Source organism: Carlito syrichta, unplaced genomic scaffold (assembly GCF_000164805.1).
Source record: "Carlito syrichta isolate Samal-C Ts95f unplaced genomic scaffold, Tarsius_syrichta-2.0.1 Scaffold307991, whole genome shotgun sequence".
Classification (NCBI taxonomy): domain Eukaryota; kingdom Metazoa; phylum Chordata; class Mammalia; order Primates; family Tarsiidae; genus Carlito; species Carlito syrichta.
The window spans coordinates 176491-200884 of NW_007252087.1; the positions used below are offsets into that span (position 1 = coordinate 176491).

Consider the following 24394-nt stretch of genomic DNA (forward strand, 5'->3'; position numbering starts at 1 on the left):
ATCTTCCAGACATGAGTCATTCTAGGTGGTCAAGTGTCAGAATGCCCTTTTCACCACCAGGTGCTTCTGATTTAACTAACTTTGGCATATATCTTTTAAAAATAGATTCTGTTTCCTGAAACAATATAATGAGCCTTTTAATTTTATCAGGAACATTGTCCCAAGCAGTCACTTTTGCTGGGCATAACACAGAAATACTGCTTGAGCTTGTGGAAGTGTGTGCAGTCATCACACTTCCCATCTGCTCTGATTTTGGGATTCTGTTGTCTTATATTCATTACCGGTCAATTGTCAGTTCTTGCTACTCTAAGTGTCCTGCTTATAGTGCCCTCTTTCATGTTATACTTATTTTCTAATATGCTGTTGTCTTGGGAATCAGAAAACCAGGCATGTTATGATTGTGTTATAAATAAGAGTAACTTGATGAAGCTCTTACTGAGCTCTCTAGTGAACAAGGTGAATGCTTTTTGTGATCTCCACATTGGTTGTGTTCTTTCTCATTTAATGTCAATATTCCATGTATTTAAGACAGAGGGAGTCTCACCATACACAGAACATTTTATTCAATTTTCTATTCTGCAGTTTTACTTGAACTTGACCTAATGTCCTGGGCTGCACTAGATCTTTTAGCACTTCCTCTAATAGAAGGAAGCAGCTGTGCTATTGGGAAGGACACTGGGTTCAAGTCCTGTATCTGCTAGTTAGTTGCTGTGTTTCTTCTCTAACAAGGAAAATATGATCAGCCCTCAATTATCAACAGGGCTTAAATGAAATAGTCTATGTTAATATCAGTGAAAGTGCTTTGTTAATTATGAAGTGCTGAAATTTTATTATTCACATTAGTATTACTCCAACACGTGTTTGTAGTTGTTTTGTTTGTTTTGTTATTTTAACTGTACGTCTGAGGATCTGAATTGAGAGAAAACACTCTGCATGCTTTATCTGAGAAATTCATCAGTGGCCTTTACATGATATACCTTCTTTTAAAACATTGTATAAATCTATTGTGAAGCTACTGTCTGATGGATGATGAAGTATGCTGGAGAACTGGTATTAAAAAATGCTACCCTGTGGGGTTTAGTGAGTTGAGAAGAGGGAGAGAGATTCCTTTTTCTAAAATACTTTGCCAGTAAGCCCTTTTGTACATCCAGATGGGAAAGCATTAAAATACATATGTAGTGTGTTCGTGGGCTTTAATAGAGGACTGTTGATAATTAAGTAAACCCAGTATTTTTCTCTAAATTTGTATTCAATTTCTCAAATTATGTTATTTATTTCTGGACTAACCATCTGCCCTAGTGTGCACAGTATGAAATGCCTTGTGGTCAGTTAATAATTTTTTGTTGTTGTTGTCAATTTGAATTTTGTCTTCTCTGATACCTTTTTCCCTCCTCTCATATTCTCTTCCTAAACTCTCTGGACCTCTGTGGTGCCCACCTGAGATGAATTCCTCTTTATAGTCCTGTGTCCTCTGGGGCTAGCTGGCCCTCGGGATGCCTCGAGAGTGGGTCTAGTTTTGTCTTCATTATATGGATAATGGGCATCCCTCAGGGCCTGCTTCACTCTGCTGTTTCATGGAGTGCAGGGATTTTTGACAAGGAGACTGAGTTTCAACCATAAAGAGTTCAAAATGCACCAAGAGAAGCCATCAGAGGAGGAGGAGGCGGCGACTGTGTGTTATGAGGGAAGCATATGGAATTTAGAATCTCAAGGTCTGTGTTTCCATCTTTTAACTGTGTGAGTCACTTAGTATTGTGCAAGTCACTTCATCTCTGAGACTGGGTTTCTTTATTGGTGAAAGGGAGGATAATACCTGTTTCATCTATAGTGCACAGGTGAGTGAAGCGCAAGTAAGATAACATGTGAATGTGCTGTACATGTTGTAGGTGCTAACAAGCATCATCATCATCATCATCTTCATCACCATCCTAACTTTGGTTAGGAAGACATATGCTAGATCCAAGAATTCTGAAGTGCTGGCTACTTGGAGCATCAGGCTGTTTTCCTTTTTGTAGTTGCTTCAAGTCAAATGTTGCACTTGCTCATGTTTTATCATTAAACTTTAGATTTGTTCATTTCGAATCATCCACTAATTTGGAAGGACGAAGCTGGGGCAGAGGAGCAGATGACCAGGAACATGGTCAGGAGATGGAGCAAAGCCAGTTTCAAGCAACATGTTTGATATGTGAGAAACAAAAAAAAGACTGATCCAACCTTGGGACTAGACCTTGTCTTAGTCAGCTTCATGCTGCTGTAATAGAACACCTGAGACTGGATCATTTATAAAGAACAGATATTTCTTTTACAGTTCTGAAGGCTGAGAAGTCCAAGGTTGAAGGGCCTGCCTCTGTCAAAGAGCTTCCTGATGCATCATCCCAGGGTGAAAGGCAGAAGGGCAAGAGAGCACATGAGGAAAAGAGAGCAAGAGACCAAACTCACAGTGTCAAGCCCATTTATAATTGGCATTAATGCATTAATGAGAGTGGCGCCCTCATGACCTGAACGCCTCCTCCTGTCAGGCCCTACTCCCAACAGTGTTGCTTTGGGGATTAAATTTCCAACACGTGACTTTGGGGGACACATTCAGACTTTCTCTGACTAGCAAAACACTCATATTAGAGATGGATGAAGACTTTTGAAGGAAAGACCAACCAGTTCATTGATCAAACATATAATAGAGGAAGGACAATAGGGCCTGACATTAAGAAAAAATTCTGCTGGGTATATACCTGGTAAAGTTTTACCCAGAGGATATTTTACTCTCCTAGAAGATATTTTCAGAAAAGCTGGGTTTGTCGGAAGCCCACTTCAGTTAGCAGTGTCTGGGAGAGGACTTAAGCCACAGGGTCTATTGAAGTCTGGTTCTCAGGACCATAGAAAGCCCAATCTAGATCCAGCTTCAAGCAGTGTGACAACGAGATGCAAAATATGGTTTGGAAGAAGGCAAGAGTATCAAGTCTGTACTTACCTTGTATTTAGGCTAGTGAAAAGAACAAACCATATATAAGAGTCATTTTTGAGTAGAGAAGGGGAGAAATGATATATATGGTCAGTGAAATAATTGGCCTCATGGAGCTGGGACAGCAACTATAGTATCAGAACAATTTTTGTCTTCATCGATTAGGTGTCTTCTAGTAACTAAACTGTCACCACAGCAATTTTGCTACAACAGTGACCTGTGATGACAGTGTTTAAATTCCACTATACCCATGTACCTCCACCCCAGGACTAGGAAGCCAACAGTGAGCTGTTAAAATGTATGAAGCAATTCCTTGCTGGGAGACTGCTTCTCCGGCAGCGTCTTCAAGTTGGAAGCCACAGAAATGGTTAGAAATATTTTACCTTCAGATACAAGTCCTTAATCTCATGTTGACCTTGGACTATAATTTGGATAACCAGCACTTTTATTCCCTATTTACAGCAGAGAGGTAGATTGGTTAGAAAACCTGTGTTTGCAGTCAGTAGTGTTCATGCATTGGAGCCTGTATACCTGTCTTGGATTAACGTGTGCGATATTGATACTGAATTTGCCAGAAGTTTCGGTGTTGCTTCAAGAAACTCTTCTGAGCTCACCTCTGGGTTTCGCATGTCAGGTTGTGCTTTCTAATTCATGTTTTACCCAGCTGGAGATCGGAAGCATATTCTCATGTGTGGGAATTTTGTGCTCGATTTGGGACTCCTCCCTACCATATGCTGAGAGCATTTTTAGAAGATGTGACAGGGCTGGTATTCTGCTGGTCCATCTCGTGTACCCTGAAAAGGTCTTTAAGTTCTGTTCTGAATTGTCTTTGCCACTTGCTGTTTCAGTTATCAAGATTTTAAACATGATACCTGTAATATGGTATTAATTTTTTCAGATTAAATACATATGACATAATTCAGCTTAGCAAACATTACTCTTTTATCATAAAAGGGAGAAATTTATTTAGGAAATTTTGACAGTACTTAAAAATCATTTGTATTTTTCTGAATCTGTTTGCTCTCTGATGAAACCAAAATGTTACTTGAAGCAATTGCTGTTGTCACCCACTCTATACACCCTTGACTTTTGTCTGAGTTCATTGACAGCTATAGTGGACTCTCCTCCTACCTGCCGGCCCCAAGAAGGCTTCCCACCTCAAGCAGAGGTGTCTATTTCTGTCTGAGGGTTTTCTTTTGTGCAGGGGGATCTTCACAGTCAATAAGCCAGCACAGAAGTGTCAGGGACTTGATACTCCCATGTGTATTCAACCAGGGCTGAATATCCTAGCTTCTGCATCTCTCCATGAGTCAGTGTGGAGGTGCATGCCATACAGTTCCTCAGTGTTGAGGTACACTCCATATAGTTCCTCAGTTAGGTCAAGAAAACAAGCAGATGAAAAGAGAGATGGGAGATGGGCAGCTCAACAGCAGCACAGGTTTATTCCAAGGCAGAGAACCTGTGGAGGGGACTCCAGAAAACTGAAGCCCACCACCGCTTATAGGCTAGGGCAGTTATAGGAGTTGAGGGGAAAATGTTCATGGTTGGCGTTACTAGAGGGTAACTAAGGATTTTTAAGTAAGTTGAGAGGAAGTCTTGTGATTAGTCTAGGTGCTAAATATGGCTGGATGTTTGAAGGTGCTACATATGTTAGGATGTTTGCAGAGTTTTCCATCCTGGGGTAGCTAGCAAAATGGCAGGGATCTCTAAGGTGGTGTTACCTAGGCTAACAGGTCCCCAGCAGGATAGGACCCCACTTGCTTACAGCAGTGTTGAGTTTTCTCTTTCCTTTACCTCACTTTTCCCTCCCTTATCTATGCTTCCTGAGATTCCCTCTAAATATGCTCCTTGCAACCCAAGGCCTGGTCTCCCAGTCTTTTGTTAACAGAACACAAACTAAGACAGAATGTTTCACTGAACTACTTGATTTAGTTTCCCAGCTGGTCTCCCTACATGGCCTCTTGCCCCTTGCACCTCCAGATCTGTTAGAAATGTAAATTGATCAAGTCCTGAAACCTTTAATGGTTTCTTCTTGCCTTGGAATAGAATCCCAGATCCTTGGTGTACCATGGTGCCCTGAGTGTCGTGGCCACTGCTGCATTTCAGTATGTCAGAGACCCAACACAGCCACCAGGCCTTCCCTCCCTGCTTTGTCCTCCTCCTCCCGCCCCTCGCTCCACCATCCCTGCACCTTGGCTCCTCTGTACTGCCTAATCCTCTGTCAGGATTGTTTTTTCCCACTCTCTTTTTACCAGCTCCTCTCATGCTTAGTCCAGCCCCTTGAACCTCGGTGCTTTTCCTTCCTAGAGCTTTGCATATTTGCAGTGTTGTAACTCATTTTCCATTATGTGTTGAACATCTCTCTTTCTCTAGACTAGGGATCTGCCAGCAACTATAGTTTTATTAGAACAAGCCACACCCATTTGTTTACACATTATCCACAATCTTGCTACAACTGCAAAGTTGAGTATTTGCAAAAGACCATACAGCTCACAAAGTCTAAAATATTTACTGTCTAGACCTTTACAAAAAAAGTTTGCCAGTCCTTGCTCTAGACTATGAACTCTTTGAGAGTAAAGTCCCTTGCACACTGTTGTGACCTAGCACCCAGAACAGTCCCTGACACAAAGTAGACATAATATAAATATGTTTTTACTGTCTGACTTAAAACAACAGTGAAATTTTGCATTTCAAATTCCCTCTTCTTATTTGTCCCTTGGTCTATGAATTTGTGTGTGTGCGTGCTATTTATAGCAAGTAAAAAATTTCTAGACCATTATATGAGTATGTGCTTTTACCTTCCTGTAGCTCTTTATCAGACAGAAGTGAGATTCCTACTCCATTGTCATGGTTACTAGTTTTATAGGCAGCGCTTTTACTAAAGAGATACAAATTTTACTATTTTTTCTTGGTGAGATGTTTTAGACCAAGTGGGACATGATGCTCTGCGTAGGGTTTTCCAGATGTTTGCTTGGTTGAAAAGAATTACACTTCCACTTTTACTTGGGAAAGCATGCCTTCACTAGATTTAATTTGACAAAATCAGAGTGTAGTGAGGTAAAGGAAAATAATAGCTTTCATTTTAGTGATACAGGGTGTGATGCTCAATGCTGCTGTTACAAATTTTATCATCTCACTCTTTTACTTAAAAAAATTAATATTTCCCCAAGCATCTCTGTGATGGCTATAGGAACTTCTTTAATCTGGTTTACGCTCTAGGTCAGAGGTTATGAAACTATGGCCTGTGGGCTGAATCCAGACTGCTGCCTATTTTTGTAAATGAAATTTTAGTGCAACACAGCTACATTCATTTATCCACATGTTGTTTATGGCTGCTTTTTTGTTTACTAGCAGGTGAGTAGCTGCAACTGATACCATATGGCCTACAAAGCCTAGGATATTTACTCACTGGTCCCTTACAGTAAAATCTGCTGATCCCTGCTCTAGGATACCATGCTTACCTGTTCTCACCATTTCCTCTGTTTGACACACCTTTTCATGCATCTGAGCCTTTGTATATACTATTCCCACTACGTAGAAGGCTACTCTCCCCTTTCCTACAGAAAGCTTCTCCTGTAAGCTATTGAGGCCCTACTTGGTTTTTCATCTTCTTTGTGAAACTTCTGAATGCCCCATAAAGTTATTTTCTTCCTCTTGTAGGCTCCTGCAGCACTTTGTACTTCTAATACAAAATGTTTTTAATACAAAGCACTTATCGTTGTTATTGGTATCATAATTCCTGGTTTTGTGTTTATCTCCTATTAGAATATGAGCTGTAGTGGATGGGGTTCTATGTCTTTATTTAATTTTGCATCTTCAGTGCATCCATCACCCAGGAGCCTGGAACCAACCAGATGCTCAGGAAGTGCCTGATTATTATTGGGGGTGTTGAACATTATTAGCCAGTGCACAAGAAGGAGTGTGGGGGTCGTCAGAAACACATATGACAGTTGGAGGAATTATAGGATTTTTAACTGTAAAGTATTTAGGAATTATTTGTGTCATACTTTTTTCTTGTCCTGCCATCTTACAGGTGGAAAAAATTCTGAGGCCGAGCATGGTGACTCATGCCTGTAATCCCAGCACTTTGGGAAGCAGAGGTGAAAGGTTTGTGTGAACCCATGGGTTTGAGCCAGCTTGGGCAACTTGGCGAGACCTCATCTCTACAATAAATTTAAAAACAGGCATGTTGACTCAAGCCTGTAATCCCAGCACTTTGAGAGGCCAAGATGAGGGGATTGCCTGAGCTCACAGGTTTGAGAACAGCCTGGGCAACTCCTCATGCAGAGACATCATCTCTACTATAAATCAAAAAATTAGCCAGGTGTGGTAGCACTAGTCTGTAGTTCTGGCTACTTGGAAGGCTGAAGCAGAAGGATCATCTGAGCCCAGCAGGTCAATGCTGGGGTGGCCGTGAACGTGCTACTGCACTCTAGCCTGAGTGATGGAGTGAGACTGCATCTCAAAAAAAAAAGAAAAAAATTGGCTGACCGTGGTGGCACACACCTGTAATTCCAGCTACTTAATAGGCTGAGACGGAAGAAACGGTGAAGGCTGTGGTGCCAGCTGTGATCGTGCCACTGCACTCCAGCCTGGGCAAGAGAGTGAGACTCTGACTCAAAACAAACAAACAAACAAGCAAGCAAACAAACAAACAAACAAATAAATAAATAAGCTGAGGCTGAAGAGGGGACTTGGCCAAGAAGACTGAGAGACACAATACCCAGCTGTCCTATATCTCAGTCTATCTTCCAGTGTGACAGAAACTCTTCTCTAACGATAAACTGGATGCAGTGTGTTAATTAGTGAGTTATTAGTCAAATTGTTACTACTGATTTCCACAGTGGAGGAAACAGGGTATTTATTGGTGGACTGACCTCTAGTTGTAGGAAGCAGATTGTACAATTTTGCTATTAGCTCCGTTGTTCATTTGTGGATAAGTAAGTTAATTCTGTCTCTCCCTGTTTTTCTCTTGGTTAATGAGGATAATGCTCAGCCCCTGATATTGTCTTTACCTTTTCTGGAAATCTGAGTGCTTTGAAAGTTTCTTTGAATCCCTAATAGCCTCACAACAGCAGCTTGGTGACCTGACTTGTTATGACCAACTTAATATTTTTCTCCTTTTTTCATGAAAGATTGTATTCACAATGGGAAAGCAGCATTTTTCACGAGTTTCCCATATTTTTCTGAGTGATGGTTATTTCATGTTGCTAGAACCAGTTAACTGCTGGATGCTTCATATTCTCCAGTTGCTTCATGGGGAGAATTTGACCTGGCAAACAGCCCAGTTGTCCGTCTTCCTGGGGTTGGTACCCACTTACGGGGTGATAAGGATGAGCTTTAATCGACTTCTCAGACACCTCTTTGCCAAGGGAAAAAGCAGAGAAGAGGAGAGACAAGCCTGAGTGCTGACGAGCAATTTCTAAGATTGATAGGCGGTTTGGATCTAATTTTAAATACTAGAAAAATCATATTTATCATCTCAAAGATCATATTTGAATGAGAACTTACAAATGAGAGCATCTTTTTTAATATTTATAAAGTTACATTTTAAAAGTCACGACATTCTTTTTGTTCTCACTAAGGAGCTGGAAGAGATCACGTGACACTGTCTCCTTTCAAGTTATGGGCTTATAACACCTTTTTGGCATGTTTTATATAGAAAGAAATTCATTTTTGTGGGATTTTCATTGTTCAAACTTTGGCAGTAATACTTCTACATAGAAATAATGTAAGGAAAAAGGTCTTGTTTGCTTACAAATAGGTTTAAATTGTTGAGAGACCAAATTGTTACCATTGCTGGAAATATGGGCAGCATTTGGTCTCTGTTCATCGAGCTACTTTGTAATTAGGATTGTGTCCAAATAACAAATGCCTCTTCTTCCACGGTCATTTCAACTTGCAATCCCCATTCATGAAGCAAGGTTTTACAAAAGGACATGTTTATACATAAGGACAGGCTTTAGCAAAAAACTAAACTAAAATAAAATAAAATAAATACACACACACACACACACACACACACACGCACACACACACGTATATATAGACTCCCAGTGCATCTCTAATTGTGTCTGATCTAGTTTTCTATTCTTGCTATTTTTTTAGAGACAGAGTCTTGCTTTGTTACCCAGGTTGAAGTGCAGTGGCACAATCACATCTCACTGTAACCTTGAACTTTTGAGCTCAAAATGATCCTCCTACCTCAGCTTCCCAAGTAACTGGGACTATAGGTGTGTACCTCCACACCCAGCTAAGTGTTTTTGTTTTGTTTTGTTGTTTTCTTTTCTTTCTAGAGTCTATGTTGCCCAGGCTGGCCTGAAATGCCTGTTCTTAAGTGATCCTCCCACCTTGACCTTCCAAAGTCCTGGGATTACATGCATGAACCACCACACTCATCTCGGATTTGTTACTTTCTAATGTCAATCAGCAAGGAAGATTTTTAAAATATGGTAGACTTTTTGTAAGATTTGAGTCAAAGCCAATATTTACACTTCTAGACAGTAAGTAGCTTCCCTTAGCAGATTTTGAAAAGGAAAACTTACTCTAGCATGCAAGACTGTTTGAAATGCTTACTATTCCTGGGATTGTATCTGCCAGTCTTTGGGAATGTTCCATGGAACGCTGGGGCTATTTCTATAGCCATAAAAGAAAGATGTATGCCTCAATATTTTACCGTTGTCAAACTCCATTGCCACTGGGGTCAAAGCGTGCAGCCTGAAAGCAAGACTTGAACAAACATCTCAGACATAAACAGTGAATTTAGAACACGTAAGGAAGGAAGGTCCAACGTGAAACGAAAGTAATTTAAAGGGTTTTTATTTTGGTAGCTAAGGTTCTGACGCCAGATCCCTGATTTTGTCCGAGGAAAACTGGTGGTGACATTTGTAAAGGTTCTATTTAAGGAGAGGAAGTCGATGACCGATAAGAGCCAAGGCTCTGAGTCAGGACTTGAATGACTGGTGACAGCCATTTCCACAGTTCTCCTTGGGGACTATTTATTGGGTGACCTTTTGGTGCCTCTTCTGCCTTTTTTTTTTTTTTTTTTAAAGGAAAGTAGATTTCTAATTGAGCTACACTATAGGAAACTCTTAAAGAGTTTTCTTCACAAGGAAGTAAGCTTTATATACGTGAACCTTCTTTTGAAGAGTGACCATTGGTTATTTTTTGAGGTTTTACTTCCCTGCTTCTGCAAATAAGGAAACCACTGGAGGGGGTTTAGAGGGGTTTAGAGTCTCATCCATTTAGAACTTCATCCATTAAGACTTCCTGCTCCTGGCAGTGATCAACTAGATTATTGTTTCTCTACTTGGTCCAATGTGTCTGAAGTCTGAAATTCCTAACATCTTTAAACCAAGACAGGCAGTTTAAAATGAATCAGAGAGAAGCAGGGAGGGAGTCTTTGCAAATACCCTTGCAAATAATATTTTGCTGTGCTTTAGCCTTCAAAGGAAATATCTTGTCTCAAAATTTCTATTCTCTTACTCAGGACTGGATACATAATTGGTGGGGATTCAGTGCAAAGTAAAAACATGGGGCCTTTTATTTAAAAATTATTAAGAATTTCAGGGCTGGGTATGGTAGCTCACTCCTGTAATCCCAACACTTTGGGAGACCAAGGAAGGAGGATCATTTGAGCCCACAAGTTTGAGACCAGCCCAGCCTGAGCAATACAATGAGACCTTGTCTCTACAAAAAAAAACATTTCAAGATGACAGCAGCACAGCATTTAACCCAGTGCTAGGCCCTTCCGAATATAGCACTCTGTGTGACTGTCTAGGTCACATGCTCATGAAGCCAGCCCTGATTTTACCTTTCTTCCTTTGGTGAGTTTCACGAATGGTACTTACCTGATCTTAACAAATATTACTCTATTGCCGAGCTTGGTGACCCACACCTGTAATCCCAGTACTTTGAGAGGCGGAGGCGAGAGGATTGCCCGAACCCAGGGGTTCAAGACCAGCCTGGGCAACTTGGTGAGACCTCGTCTCTATAATAAATAAAAAAAATCTGCCAGGTATAGTGGCACACATCTATGGTTCCAGCTACTTGAAAAGTTGAGGTGGCAGGATCACCTGAGCCCAGTAGGTCGAGGTTGCTGTGGCCATGAATGTGCCACTGTACTCCAATCTGGGTGTCAGAGTGAGACTCTGACTCAAAAAAAATTACTCTGTGACAACTGTATTAAATTTCAGGTATGTGTCCCCATGTCTTCTGATTTAGCTCAATCTCTTGATGTGTGTTTTGTCTCCTCCTCCTCCTTTTTAAATGGCATTTTCTTTAGAAACCAGCTTGATTTCTGCTTTTATGTCCCTTTTCCTCATCTCACTGTCATGACATCTGTTTATCTCAAAATTCTGGGCTGGTATTAAGCTAACAGGCTCGTGTTGGAAAAGTGAGACTGATTGCAAGAAAGAAAGAACCAAATTCATTGACAGTTGTCCTGCGTGATGGGCTCAGAGGCAGATGGAAGCCTCAATGGTGGGTGCACGTGCGGCGTAGAGGGGTGGGCGGGTGCCTGGTGTCCTTTTCAAACAGACATTAGAGGACAGAGTGTCAGGTATAAATTCAATGAGGGAATGAGACTTGGTCTGTCCTTTTTCCAATTGGCATAGAACATTTTGGTGACGATGAATACAAGAAACTTTATCAAATATGCTTAGAGAAAGCTGAGTAGTGTAAGTTTGCTGTCATTGATGGTGCCCCCCTAACATATGAGATGGGAGTTCTTTCCCATGATTATCAGAGCCTGTGAGAGGGGAGGAAGGGCTGTCTTTAAATGGTTGAATGAACTCAGGTCGACAAGTTTCCCTCCTTTCCTCTTTACTGCTCCCTTCACCCATTTTTATAAAATGGCCATCAAGACCAACTTATATGACAAGAAATCATAGTGTGTGAGAAAGGGTGGACGGTAGTTCTCAGCCTTCTATTTCCCTGTGAATGTTGACGTGGCAGGAAAGGGAGAGAGAGGGAGCAGGGATGATGGGGATGAGCAGTTTTCAATATTCCTGAGTGTCCACTGGCAGAGTCGCCTATTCCCCTGGGAGCTCTGTCTCTGAGGTCCAGCTAGGACATTCCCATGGACCCTAGCCAGCACCTTCTTTTTGTTGATTGATGGATTGTGTTTTGGAATCATGTTTTTTACCTAGCTGCATAAACATGATGTAAAGCCTCAACTATTTACTCTGCTGCACTGTCCTTATCAAGAGCTGAATATGTGCTGTGACTATCCTTCCATTTCAGCTGCAGCTGTCACGGACAGTTCCCGTGCTCTTCACAGACCCAGCCCAGTTATTCCCAGTCTCTCAGTTTTTCTGCCTAGGACTGTTGCCTAACCCACAAAAGCTTGCACAGCCTAAACTCGAGATAGTTGGAAAATTCACAGGGTGGTGGGGAAGGTGGTTAGTGCTTCTGGAGGTCTCCCTCAAATAAAGAGAAATGCAAGTCTTGCAGATAAGTGCCCTAGACTGGACCTTGGAGCCACAGGTCTGAGATGCATTTGAAAAGGCTCTCCAGTGGATAACCAGCTCATTAACACAGGCTTTATTTTCCTTTCCTCTTTCCCTTTCTGATTTTTCCTGCCTTTTATTCCTGCTTGCAGGGATAGATCGCCTCCCAAATGAGCTGCATCCAAGTTCTGGTTTCAGGTTCTGCTTTTATAGAAACACAAATTAAGAGACACTCGTAAAATGAATAGGATGCAGTGTTGGCTAGGCTAGCATGCGTATATGGCAGCCATCTGTACCTTCTGTACATCTTGGTCCAACTGTGGCGTTCCTTGAATTCAGCATAGGTCTTTGAACTTTGAACTGATTACTAAAAGAGAAAGTCAGAAAATTGAAAATATTACTTACATTGAAAAAGGCCCCTTATATTTATGACATCTTGTTCTATATGCATCTATGCAGGAAACATTTACAGAGGCTCCCCTGTACCAGGCACCAGGCAGCAGGCTAGTGCTGGAGTGGAAGCATGTGGTCTATTAGAGAGAGACAATGCTAGAAATCTCTCCTGAGTAAGATGAGGACCCAGTGGAAATGGCCAGTTGTGAGTCCATGGTTGGGAGTTGTACAAGATGTGTGGGTGAGAGCCAGCGGGACAGACAGAGGAAGGGCATTACCAGATGGGTGGCTGTCCTAGCAAAGGCAGGGAGGCACAGACAGCTACTTCCTGGGGGAGAATTGAGAGCAGTTGGGCATAGTTGGAGGTTAACTTATACTCAGGAGATGAAAGAATTCACCTCATATCTTGTGTGAGAGATGGTGAGAGTTGAAGACAAGGAGCATCCCTGAAATGTCATGGGCATGTTAACAACCACATTCCTATTAGGTTTGCACTTTTCAAAGTAGACTCAGATTGCTGCCCCAGACCATAGGATTTGAGCACAAGGCTTTTGACTCAGCAGTCTAGGCGTTAGAAAAATGTATTGTAATAACTTTGTTTCCCTTTTTAAAAAAATGAGTTTCTTCATTTGGTCAGAGCCAAGGTATAGGCTGTTAGCCACTGCCATATTTAACATGATGCATTTCTTCAGAGCATATCTTAGCTTTCTTTGTCTTTCTTAGAAGAAAGGGCTCTAGGAATGCAAGTCTAAGGCACCTTTACTGAACCTTGACTTATTGGGCCAGAGGGAGACCCTGAGTGTAGTTGATGTACTGTCCTGTTTGAGACGTCACTGCCTGACCTCCTCCCTGTCCCTCCCCTGCCCAGTGTGTCCATTTCCAAGACATCTCCAGTCTTGGCCCCTCTCATTGGAATATTGATGTTTACAGTGCCACAGTCTGATCCAATAAGTCCAAGCCAGCAGAAGATTCTGCCCAAATCTTTGGTAAAGGTATTGCTTGAAAGCCCCTGTTTTACTTCATTGTTCCATGCAAAGCCCTCTCTGTTCATGCTTGGATTAAGATGCAAAAAGTTGAGGCCAGATGCAGTGGCTCATGGCTAAAATCCCAGCACTTTGGGAGGCTGAAGGAGGAGGATTACTTGAGCCCAGGAGTTCAGGGCTGGGCAACATAGTGAGAAATATATCAAAAAATTAGCTGGGTGTGGTAGCACACATCTGTAGTCCCAGCTACTCAGCAGGCTGAGGCAGAAGGATCACCTGAGCCTGGGAGACCAAGGCTGGGGTAAGCTGTGATTGTGTCATTGCACCCCAGTCTAGGCAACAGAGTGGGTCCCCCAACTCAAAAAAAAAAAAAAAATCAGAGCAGATGTCTCTGTGTGTGCAATGCATGCATCACATTTTCTTTGAACTTTCTTTGCACGATGGTCAGTGCTAATAATGCATAGCCTTGTCCTCAGAGACCACAGTGCCACCTTCTTCCTTTGTTCCCAGGAGCATGCTCACTGCCTGTTTGGTGTGGCATGGCCGGTAAAGAACCTCAAGGTCCAACAGGCTCCCTATGTATATCTGTGCTTAGAACTTTTAAAGCTTTTTTGCAACTTCATCATGGATGTCCTCCTATAGAAGCAATCGCCTCCCATAGTACACCACTGGCTGGAGATTCTTTTTCACCATGCAAGATTGCTTTCCTGTGATGACTTCCAAATTTTAAATTCCCTTTTACTGCAAGGTGTATAGTAGAAAAACAGAGCTAAGCTTTATAAAAGTTCTAATTCCAGTTCTCACACTTTTCTTTCTGTCTTCTCTTTTTATTATTGAGAAAAGGATTTTATGGGAGAGATTAGAAGAGTTATTTTGTAAAACATGAAGATTTATTTTGGAAGTGAGCATAAGTGACTCTGATCAGAGAAGTAGGAAAAGAATGGCACATGCATTTCATGGGAATTGAGACTGCACAAATGAGGAATTAATGAGAAGAGAAGGCTGATCTGTGACTTTCTGACAAGTGGGTGCTGGAATCTGGCTTTGCTTTCAGGGGCATTTCAGAGAAACTAAAAAAACTGCTATCTGTGTCTTGCCATCTGTTTTCTTAACCCAGTTTGTTCTAACCTTCTGAAGACACTCATACTTCCACAAACACCTGCGTACAGTTTTGGCCTTTGAAGTGGGCCGTGAACATTGCATAATAATTATTGCAAAATTGGACTTGAACTGTCTGTATGTTCCTTGGCTGATTGATGCTTTGTACATTGAACATCTTCAAAGAATACCAAGCAGAAGAGCTAGTTTTTGAATTTTCTTGAGAGAGTTCTCTGTGGCTTCTGGTAAGGGAAGGTAGGGAAAGGGGAGCAATTTGTTGTGACTTTCTGGGTCTGTTTTAAATGCTCCCTTGGCAGCATCCCTGCAACTATTTCGCTTTAATGTTTTCTGTTCTTTGTTTTTAATCTTTTCGAGACAACAGCTGGATTCTGCTTTTAGTACTTATCCTTGATTCTCTATCCTGTTGTGAGCCATTTGGGTGGGTTTGTTTTTTCCTTTTTTTTAAAGGCATATGACATCGTACTTTTCCATAGTATTTAATTAAAAGTGTGTTACTTTGAAACTTGTTATTGGTAGCTGCTAGAGAGTGGAGCCAGTGCATACCTCCAAGGAACTGGGAACTTTTCCCACCCTTGCAGGCTCCCTGTCTGAAGACTGAGTGCTTTCCACCAACTCCCTGCTTTTGGGGAAAAAAAATCACAATGCACACTTCACCTGAAATAAACTGCATATGTTACTTTGTCACTTGCATGAACATTTTCTGAGATATTGTTCACAATTTTCTTTGAATTTAGTTATTGCTAAAATGGTTTGATTTTATAGACAGTATTTTATGTAGGAGTAACGCACTTTGAACATGGTTCTCTGAGGCAGGCAAACCCAAATGTTATGCTGACGTAATTGTCCCCAGAATATAGGCTCGGGTCAACAAGGGCATTTAGAGATGAAGATATCATTTTTGTATAAGGGAAAAAGAGAGTTGAGGGGGGAGGGTTAAAAATAACTCTTTCTTGAAAAGAAAAAATAAAAACAGAATTTACCACAAAGTCTTTCGGAGGGAGTGGCATGTCCAGATTATGAATGTATTAGATGACCTATATTATTACCACAGTTTAAAAAATTAACCCAATTGTAATCATGCTCCCCATTGCATGGTATCCTTTTATATCATGGCTTTATTTTTTTAAAAATTATAGTGAAAAGAAAGGTTTTTCTGGGAAATAACCAGCAATGAGAAAGACAGAGTATTAAGATGTTCTTTGTGAAGCCCAAGTTTTAAATATTTTTTACAATCCTCCATTCTTATGCCAGATTATATGAACTGCTGAACTGCACATAGATTGAAGGAATTTAATATGCAATAGGAGAACAGAACCTGTTGAAGATGGGAAGATTTTTTAACCTTCCTTTTCAGGTCTTTGATTTGAAATGTCCTTATTGAGATAGGACAGAATTAAATTACCCAGTTAATGAAGCATTTTCAGATCTATAAGAAAAGTTTATTTAATCAGTTTTTTCATCTTTTTTCAAAATAATATAATTTTCAGGATACATCCTTATGACATTCTGAATTATAATCTACAAATTAGAATATAACTACAATTTGCATTTAATTCGCTTGCTCACATTTTATTTTAAGCATATTTCTTTGTAAACTTCTACTACTGTGAGTTTTCATAACGGCTGTATAAGGGCATTTATATAATCAAAATAATATTTATAGATATTTAGAAAATGATTAATTATAGGATTGTGGCAAAGCAGAAAACCATATTGTGTGGTTTGCCACCACCACCACCCCAACAGGAAGAGAAGAGATCAAGTTTTGGTTAAGTTCCCTGAATGAGCATAGTGAAAATTAGTTTCTTTTGGAATGATCATACAATTGAAAGACTAATTTAAATTAGGGGGGCACACTGGGCTTGGCAGAGGGCATTGTGAGAAAGCAAAGCATAATTCCCTCCAAACAAAGACAAGCTTGTTGAAGAGCATGCTTTATTGCCTGGAAATTCTATATATATGCAAAGTTGTTCATCAATTCACTGTTGGGTTTTGTGTGCTTGGTTTCTCCTTTTGTTTGGAAAAATCAAACGCCGAAAAAAGTAAGCCCAGCTCTGCATGCTATAGGCGCTGAAAAACCTGCACATGCCAATTCTCTTGGCGCGCAACATTCCCATGTGGTGAGCTGCCTGCGGGAGAGATGATCAGGGTTGGCTTCATGTAGGTAAAATCAGTGCAGACGCTTTATCAGAGCTCACCCAGAATTTCTGAAAAATGGCTTTCCTGCATCTTTTTTGGATCCCTCCCTCTGACAGCCGAGGAGGATACACTGGGCAAGTTAGATTCACATCCTGAAGTCCGCTTAGTGTATTCCCTTTTTCCTAACAGCTTTATTGAGATATAATTCACATACCATACAATTCACCCACTTATAGTTGTTTAATTCAACCATTTTGGTATACTGTGCAACTATCAGCACAGCAAGTTTTAGAACATTTTTTGTCACTCCAGAAAAGATACCCCACACCCCAATTAGGATTCTCTTGAGAGCCAGATTTGGATAGATTAATTCAGCAAAATAAAAGTGATCATTCTCCAGGATGCTTTTTAATGGGAATTCTCATCTTTGGAATCGCCTTTTTTCACTTCATGTCCTAGCTTCATGGCATAGCAACCACATTCGATACTCAGCACATGTACAGCACTTTGTAGTTTGCAAAGCACCTTCTGACCAGCTCCAGATGAGAGGCTTGGCTGGCAGCAGGACAAGTTTGGGAGTGAGAGCTTCCCAGATGTTGGAGCTGGAGGAGGAGGGGCCGTGTTATTTGGCAATGTCACTGAGTGGCCTGCAGGCTGCTGCCTGAGCACAGCCATGTAGGGTCTTGTCTGGGGTGACAAGTGGCCAGAAGTGGATATGAGCTAAGAAGAGGGATATAGGAACGGGTGGTTTTTTCATACAAGAAACTTGGGGATTTGGGGGTTAAACATCAAGATGAAAGATACTCGAAGCAGGAGCCAAAAATCTAAAAGGAGGTGGAGATTATAATAAACACTCAAATGTGAATGAGGTCTAAGCCTTAGGAAGGAGTGTCTGGAGTGAGGACAGAAGAGCAAGAAGGTAGCCACCGAGTCCTGCCCCTCACACTCAGCATTGCCAGACTGCCTCCACTTTGCCCTATCTCACTAACTTGGGTGCTTGCTTTTTTGTCTACCTTTCTCCTCCTAGTACCTTTCATCAGACTCACCTTACTCCGTGGACCCATTGGGAGAAGCTCCTCTGGGGATATTCTCCCTCAGATGCAAATCCCTGACACCCATAGGTGAGGTGAAAAGGCATTGTGGTGGCCATCTCAGTTCCTTGGGATGCACACAGGCCGGATCAGCTCGCTTCCACATGGAAGAGGACATGGATGATTGTCATCGTCTGGATAGTCAGGCAGTTAGGGAGGTTCAGGAAAGATTCCTCTGGGTCTTGGGGTCCAGATCAAGAGTCCCTTACCTGTCCTTCCTCCTCATGGGCTATCTGTCCTTAAAGGTGTCATTTTCAGCTCTGACACATTCATGGAAGGAGGAAGATTCCTTGTCCAGATTAGCTGTGTGCCATGTATATGGGTGGGACAGTGGTTAGCAATGATCTCTGTCCCAGAGAAACTTCTAAGGAATGTTTAATAAGGTATTTCTCCACTCTCTAAAGTTTTTCCTCTCCAGATTGTTCTTTATTTTTTTCCCCTCAATTTAAATATACCTCACAATATTCAGTAGATGTTGCTTAAAAACTGTGTATATATTGATCTGGGCAACATGTAGTATTATGTTTAAAATATCAGGAATTTTATTTAAACTTGCAATAAAATTAAGAATACCTATACATTACAAATATGGAAAATACACTTTTTAAAAAAAAATCAGGGTCTCACTGTTGCCCAGGCTAGAATGCAGTGGTGCAATCACAGCTTACTGAAACCTCGACCTTCTGGGCTCATGTGATCCTTCTGCCTTAGCCTCCTAAGTAGCGGGTACTATAGGCATGTGCCACCACACCCAGCTAAGTTTTTTGTTTTTGTAGAGACAAGGTCTAGCCTAGGCTGGTCTCAAACTCCTGGACTCAAGCAATTCTCTCTCTTCTGCCTACCAAAGTGGTGGGATTACAGGTGTTAGCCACTGTGCCTGAACACATTCATGTTTTATACTTTGGGTTTTCATAAACATGGTACACCTCTATTGTTTAGATTGTGTTTTCTGGTAGAAAGATCATTTCTCTCCTTCTAGTACTCTAAAGATAATTTATAGGGAAGCCTGATTGTAGCTGTTTTCTGACTAGGTGATATTTAAAGTTGAGCTTCTAGGTTACAGCAGAAGTGTGTTTTTGTGTGTGATCAAAAATTAATCCACGTAGGACAGTGAGACTCTTCAGTTCTGTTAACATTGGGCAATGGCCCACGATCAAAATGACAGTGCCAAAGGAGGCTAGCAAATTCAGACTCAGTCTGTGACGGCATTGAGGCCAGGAGGATCCCCCTGATCGGCTGGATGGCACCTGGAGCAGTTGTTTACCAGTAGCAAAAGAACAAAACATCAGCCAGGTACTAGCATCGTGGCTTTGTCATCTGCAAAGCGTGAGCTAGAGATATTGAGGACGTCTTTCAGGTTAGAACTAGAAGTATTTAGGGCAAGAAATATCCTTAGATAGGAGAGGCTTGGCAAGGATGAAGTGGGCTGTGGACTGCATTAGGGCCAAGCTCCAGTCTCAGCAAGGGAATAGACATACTTATCAAGGAAAAGGCTGGGTAGAGGTGGGATTAGGGAAGGTGTGGTTTTGTGGCCCTGTGGCCCTGAGGAGCTGCCCTTCCAACTTTGGATTCCTCCTTGCCATGTGCCTGGTAACTGGAGATGTGGGTGCCCAGGGACAGCTCTAGACCTTCCCTGACAGTGGGGACAGAGCTTCCTACTCCAATGAGGACTCATTGGAGAAGCAGAGGTAGCAGAATCTGCAGGACAAGGGATGGCAGAGCCTGGAATCCAGCAGAGTGGGGCAAGGCTGATGTGGACAGGATAAATGCTTTAAGAGTAATCATTTAAAGCTTCAACTGATTCCTTTTCAGTTTTTGGATAAATTTTAATTTTGATATAATTTTAAATGTACCCAGCAAAGTTGCAGGAACAAAACAAATTACTCCTGATTTTTTTTTTTTCAAATAGAGACAATGTCATGCTATGTTGACCAAGCTGTTCTTGAACTCCTGGGCTCAAGTGATCCTCCTGCCTCAGCCTCCCAAAGTGTTGGGATTACAGGCATGAGCCACCGTACCCGGCCTCCCGTGGAATTTTTACTCAGATTCTTTTTTTTTTTTTTTTTTTGAGTTGGAGTCTCACTCTGTTGCCCAGACTAGAGTGCAGTGGCCGCTCCCGGCCACCGCAGCCTCACCTGCTGGGCTCCGGCAATCCTTCAGCCTCAGCCTTCCGAGTAGCCAGAACTACAGGCATGCGCTACCATGCCTGGCTGATTTTTTGATTTATTGTAGAGATGAGGTCTCACTGCCCAGGTGGGTCTCGAACCCGTGGGCTCAGGCAATCCACTCACCTCAGCCTCCCAAAGCACGAGATTACAGGCTGAGCCACCGAGCCCAGCTTTTTACTCAGATTCTACCAATTGTTTGCATTTTGCCCCATTTGTACCACCGCCCACTTTTCTCTCTTTTTTTCTGAATTATTTATGAGTACTTGGAGACATTATGCCCCTGTGCCCCTAAATACTTCAGGACACAAGTACACAAGGACATTTCCTTAGAACAAGGACATTTTCTTGTATAACCATAATGTAGTTATCAAACTCAACAAATTTGGTTCCCTTAACACTTATACTATTCAAATACCATCCATAATGTTATTAATTTCTGTGCTATTATTTTTAAACTATGAAAGATTCAAGTTTTCATTTAAAATTTAATTAAAGTTCTTTTTTTTTCTTCTGACAGTAATGGAAGAGAAAGCATACACAGTTTTTTCCCAAATATATTACATGAGAAGCTTTTGCCAAGTTTACAGAAATACAGTTGATAGTCAGTGGAGTTACAACATAATGACACCAATTAGATGGAGCCATCAGAAAGATCAAAGGACTTTTCTGAGTGATGAGCTTCATAGTTGTTTGCCTTGAAATTAAATTTTGACAATGCTATCTCATTTTTGAGAATAAAAATGAAATCTTACCTGGGTCATACATGGATGTCTGAAAACTAAGTTTTTACCAAAGAGTGTATTTTGGCAATAATTCCGAGAGAGTAGCCTGGGTATTCTATTTCTCTGTACTTCCTTTTAAATTACAAAATTGATTGGTATTCATCAATTTTGATGAATTAAACTTAAGTTTTGTTTTGTTTTTTTTTTTTACATCAACTGATCATCATGCTTCTCTTATCCCTTCTTTTAAAGCAAGAAGCTTATTCATAAAGAATGAACAAACATCACAGAGATATTTGGCCATGTACGTCATATGATTTCAAATAGCTTCTTTCATCCAGTCTCCAAATCACCAGTGTCACGTTTGTAGGTCTTCATGCATTAGGTTGATTTTTCATTAAAGCATTAGTTGTTTTTAATGAAAACACACCCCTTGGCAGAATCAGACTGAGAACTGATGTCGAGGAGGAGATGGGAACTAATATTTATTGTGTGCCCAGTTGTGAAGAGCTTTGCTTGTGTTATCTCCTTCGGTCCTTCCATCACCTCTGAGGGGTGCCGTGTTAATATTTCTGGCTTATTTTTGAGGAATCTGGACCTCAGAGAGGTTAGGAAATTCAATCAATGGTTTATTCACTCAACAAATAGTCCCTGAAAGCTTTCTATATTCCAGGCAGTGTGCTAGGGTCTAGGGATACAGTGAGAGAGTATAGATGCAGTTCCTGCCCTCTATTAGCCTATATGGGAACAGAGGAGAAGGGCCTTGAACCAGCACACACTCAGATGCAGGACATAAGGACACACTGCCTGGGCAAGAGGACTCATGTAGAATGGGGTTCAGGGAAGGCCTCTCCAAAAAGGTGATACATAAGCCCAGGTAAGTAGAAATTGGCAAGGCCAAGTGGTGGGAAGTGCATTCCAGGTACCAGGAGGAAAGCTTAGTGTGTTGAAGGATCTGAAAGAGGCCAGTGTGGTTGGAAAGGAGGGGTGGGGAAAGGGTATGGAAGCTGAGGCTGGAGGGACAGGCAGGGCTCAGGCCGTGTGAGAGCTCACAGGTCTTGTTAGTACCAGGGAAGATTTGTAGAGCTGGGTTTGGAGCTCACATTTGCCTAGATCTTTAGGCTGGTACCCACCCCCCAACTCTCTTAGACTTTCTCTCTCTCATATCCCACCCCCTGAGACACTCATGTTCTTTCTATGATATTTTTCAGAATGGCTAGAGCATCACTTTCACTATTGACACCTCCTAGTGTTCATGCTGGGAGAAGTGGGGCCTAATCTGTTATTGGATGACACAGTTGTAAGTTAGAAAGTATGGGCCTGGGTGAGACCTGTAAGAGCATACCCTGCAGAGAAAACAGAGTTCAGATTTTTTTATGTTTTTGAGTTAGAGTCTCACTCTGTCACCCAGGCTGGAGTACAGTGGCATGATCTTAGCTCACCACGGCCTTAAACTCCTGGACTCAGGCGATCCTTTTGCCTCAGCCTCTGGAATAGCAGGAACTACAAGTATACACCACCATGCCCAGCTAATTTTTTATTTTTTGTAGAGACAATGTCTCCCTGTGTTGCCTAGGCTGGTCTTGAACTCCTAAGTTCAAGCGATCTCCCTCCTTAACCTCCAGAGTAGCTGGCACTACAGGCCTGTGCCACAATGCCTAGCTAATTTTTGTATTTTTTATAGAGATGAAGTCTTGCTATGTTGCCTAGGTCAGTCTGGAACTCCTGGGCTCAAGCGAGCCTCCCGCCTCGGCTTCCCAAAGTGCTGGTATTACAAGTGTGAGCCACTGCACTCAGCAAGAAAGTTCAGATTATTTAGAGTAGAAAGGTGATAGAAACCAGGATCCACTCAAAGGATTCAAGGGTGCAGCATTCCACAGCAAACAGAAGCTTCCAAAACTACACAGAACTGTATTACAGCGACTCCTTAGATATATGCAGCAAACCTATATTGGTTGAGATTGACAAGGATGTTTCAAGGTTGTTCATGGGAACTTGGAGCAGCGATAATAGAAATGATGATAATGGAGGAAGATGAAGAAAGTAAGTGCAAATGCGTGGGCAGAAAACTGGTAGAGTTTGGAAGGAATCAGAGTAGAAAGTCTGTAAAGGTGAAGAATGACTGGAGCTAAGGTGTAGCGTGCTCTGGGCTGTGGAGTGTCTGAAACAGACAAAAGTCACTGTCCTTGGGTAATTTACCTTCTAGCAATAAATGTGTTTGGAAATTGCCAAAGCTAGGGGACTGTATGGACACTCTATGCCTCCTGGGAGTTGTGGGGTAGGATCCAAGTTAAGATGGTGGGACAGGTGAGTTTTAGATGGATGCTTTCAGAAAAATTTGGTCAGAAAATAATTTGAGAAGCACATGGGGCCTGTGCACCAGTGGTTTCATGTTTTGAGGGACAAAGCCAGAAACCAAAGGGATATCCCTGCCATGGGCAACTCAAGTATTGCTTGGAGCTGGCAGCCTTCTGCTCCCTAAATCTCCACTCAGTCTCCCTCTGCCCTGCCTGCCACCTGTGGAGCGGTGTACGACAGAGTGAGAAAGCAAAACAGGATGAGGGTAGCCTGCTCTAAAGGGATGACAGTCATGGGCTGTCATTTTCTATATATGATCCTTTATCTTCAGTTTTTAGATGATTCGTGCATCCTAATTTTGTATTTTCACTATGTAAGTGCTTTTTGAGAATTTCTGTTTCCATCGTTTGTATTACTGATATTATTGTAATTTTATAACAGCTGGGCTTCCTGTATTCTTTTAATTCAGAACAGTTATATGTAATATCTATCACCCATTGAAGACCAATATGGTTCCTTAGAATGTCAATCAGCTGTTTTTTTATGAACAAGGAGGCAATGAATATTTTTTCACTGTTCATGGTCCCATTTATGTGTTGGATGAACTGTAGTAGGTTCAGACTGAATGTAACAAGAAGTACAGGATTTACTATGCAATAATATTTCCAGAGCAAATTATTTTATGGCTTTCAATTAAGTAGCTTTGACCTACTACGTGTGTCTTGCTCTCAGTTTGAATTTCCCTAAGAGAAGCTTATGGCTAATGAATTACTCGAATATACAGAGTGTACACTAACTGAAATTACACTAATCCCAGTGAACCCCCTGGAATCTCTGAACCTTTTAGTCATATTAAAGATTGTTGAGTGTGCTCCAACAAGAAGTCAGAGGCTTTAATATTGTTGATAGTAAGGGATTAGAGGTTGTTTTACCTCTGCTTTTAGGAATGAAGTGTCTTTGTCAGGCGTAGTGTCTCATGCCTATAATCCTAGCACTTTGGGAGGGCCAAGGCGAGAGAATTGCTTGAGTCCAGGAGTTTGAGACTAGTCTGGGCAACATAGCAAGACCTCATT

General features: G+C 41.5%; 1 protein-coding gene across 7 annotated transcripts in view; it reads left to right on the plus strand.

The window, feature by feature from the left end:
• Nucleotides 1–24394, plus strand: part of RAPGEF4 (Rap guanine nucleotide exchange factor 4) — a 337463-nt gene that overhangs the window by 151856 nt on the left and 161213 nt on the right. Inside the window, exon 1 of one of the 7 annotated variants that reach the window (XM_021715886.1) lies at nucleotides 9413–9520. The exons of the other annotated variants lie outside the window; for them this stretch is intronic. The gene's annotated coding sequence lies outside the window, so the exon portion shown is untranslated. Of the gene's footprint in view, nucleotides 1–9412; nucleotides 9521–24394 lie in introns of those variants that run through there. 7 annotated transcript variants of the gene reach the window in all.